Genomic DNA, 2,842 nt, shown 5'->3' on the forward strand with positions numbered 1-2,842 from the left:
ATCGTTAGCCTGTGTAGGGATATTAACCTTAACCTATATCGTTCGCCTGTGTAGGGATATTAACCATAACCTATATCGTTAGCCTGTGTAGGGATATTAACCATAACCTATATCGTTAGCCTGTGTAGGGATATTAACCTTGTAGTCGGTTATCATTGCTCCTTTTCCTGACGATTCTACTTCATTTAATAAATCGTTAATAAAAAAAAAATAAAAAAAAAATGCCGCTAAGGACACACCTTGTAATATACCCCTTTTCATGACGATGAAATGTAACATTACTAACAAAGCCAGTATACATATCCAAATTTTGCCCTTGAAACCTAAATTATACAGTTTTAGAAGCAACCCCTCGTGCCAAACAGTGGTAAAGAATTGCTATCTAAGAATGCAACAAAGGAATCATTTCTAGAGTGTTTCTGATACTTTCTTGAAAATTAAAAGATGTGTATAAACTACATTATTTATCTAAAAAGTTTTGGAACTCAGAATTCATTCTTATAGACAAAAACCGATTTGATTAAATCAATAAAGAAACAAAGGTATCTATAAATGTGGGGGTCATCTTTGCGGAAAGAAGGTGTTCCCCTTTTCCAATGTCCGGGTATGTGATCAACAATATTAAACATAACTCATCGCCTCATTTATACCGCTCTTATTGCAATCATGGTTAAAATATCCACATGAAACATATCTCTATCGATTGTGATGAATCTTATTTTGTATATCATCAATATCAATTTAAGATTTCTGTAACAAGACCTAGCGCCATCAGAAAATTCAAAAATATATCATTTATCATTTATCTCTATTTTCGTACATGAATACAGGTATAAGATATTTCATAATTTGATTTATTTATTTCACTATTTCTCATTATTATAACTTTATAAACAACCATTTATTATTACATATATTGCCCGTGTATTTTCTGTACTTAGAGCATTTACTATTTAGGTAAAAATGTTCGTTATGTATATTGACCCTCAATTGCCTCTACGTTTGACTGACAAACTGTAGTTTGTGGTTTTGACAAGACATTATAATTTACAATGGAATGATTGATGATTATCACAGAGCAGTAAATATGTATGACAATGTAAACACGGAGACTTTAGACGCTACTAACAAGGAAGTTTAGTTCTGAAATAGTTCTTAAATCATTGATACAAAATGCCCGAGTTACAACAAAATAGTTAATTCGTCGACAAGGAGTGATTATTACTCAAATTCCTCATTGCTACAATGTAACCACATGACTTTATTTGGATCGCTATTTGACCTGAATGAAACTCTCGACAGCCAAGGGGAATAACTCTTGTACTTTTTACCTCGAATCTTCTCTCATGAAAATATTCTTTTCATTTGTTTCAATCATTTCCTATAAAAACCACAGCATATTTAAATTAAATATATATATATATTTTATATGAAGGGATATTTTGTATGAAGTCACTGATATCAAATATATCAAAAAAAAATAACATATTGTAATTAAGAAATATCAAAATATATGTGTGTATTATTGTGAAATAATTTAGGAATGCCGCTTGCTGCGTAAGTTGATTTTTTCCAACGTTTTCGAATCCCAGTCATATGGTCCACCATAATATACAAAGTACCTTGGGAAGACCCAAATCTGTAATCAACACCATAGCTGAGACTGCATAGAGGGCATTATATCGGCTATGGTATACAGACGGGATTAGCCGAACTGGATACGAGCAATCAGTGAGCAGTAATCTACATCTACATCTACATAGTAATGACCACCTTTATCTATTTGAAGATCATGTCATGTGATAGTGGGTGCTAGGCCGAGAGAAGAAAAGATAAAAGATAGTTGAAAGGGAATATTTATAAAGTATGGGAGTTAGAATTGTTTTTTGTTTAGGGACAGTTTAAAGCAGTCAGAAGAGGTAATGGAGGTGATATCTGGAGGCAGGTTATTCCAGATTGTTGTCGTACTTGTGTTTTACATGAGAGTGTTTGATATGAGTTCCGGTGTGCGTGTCTTGTGTGGCGGGATGGAGGTATGAGTTGGTCTTTTCTTATATTGACTTTGTCGTGTATAGTTTTATGTAGTGTTGTCAGTCGCATGACTCTCCTTCTGACTTCAAGTGATTGCCAGTTAAGGTGTTGAAGCATGTCACCAACACTGGAGGTGTTTCTAAATTAATTGGTGACTAACATGGCTGCTCTACGCTGCACCATTTCTATTTTGCTTATGTCTGTTTTAATCTACCAAGTAAGCGAGAAAAGACGAGATGTCGGCCATATCAGGCATCGAGCTGCCCTCTATTTCGTGTATTGCACTTTTTGCTGATTCTATCTATAACATTTCCTTTTAGATCCTCTTTAACAAAAAGCCAAAATAACGATACTGCGAAATGAGAAATTACAACAAGCACATTGACGACACCTATCTGTCATCTCCTTTGTCTGGCTTGAAATGACCTCGTCTACATATTACACGTAAAGGAGAGAAAGATGGAGAGAGACGCAGATGTGACTGCACCTATAACATTCGGTAATAGATACGTAATGCTAAAAACAACAAAGTGTCACGTTATTGTTAAGCGCACAAACATTCAATCGCCTGCTTCTGTACACTCTAATTGAAATAACTTACATACTCTTGATAACAAGTCTAGACCCTTATACGCCACTATAGTGTCTTGTACTTATATCCGGGAAATATTCATTCGTCACGCCCTTGTGTTTTTTTATGTGGCCTGTCATCATTATGAGTGATATTGTTTTTGTTTGATGTTTTATATTAGGAAAGGTCACACATATATGTTAATCACTACAATAAGTTTTAACAGGAATACGACACGGG

This window comes from Mizuhopecten yessoensis, unplaced genomic scaffold (genome assembly GCF_002113885.1).
Source record: "Mizuhopecten yessoensis strain PY_sf001 unplaced genomic scaffold, ASM211388v2 scaffold3007, whole genome shotgun sequence".
Classification (NCBI taxonomy): Eukaryota; Metazoa; Mollusca; class Bivalvia; order Pectinida; family Pectinidae; genus Mizuhopecten; species Mizuhopecten yessoensis.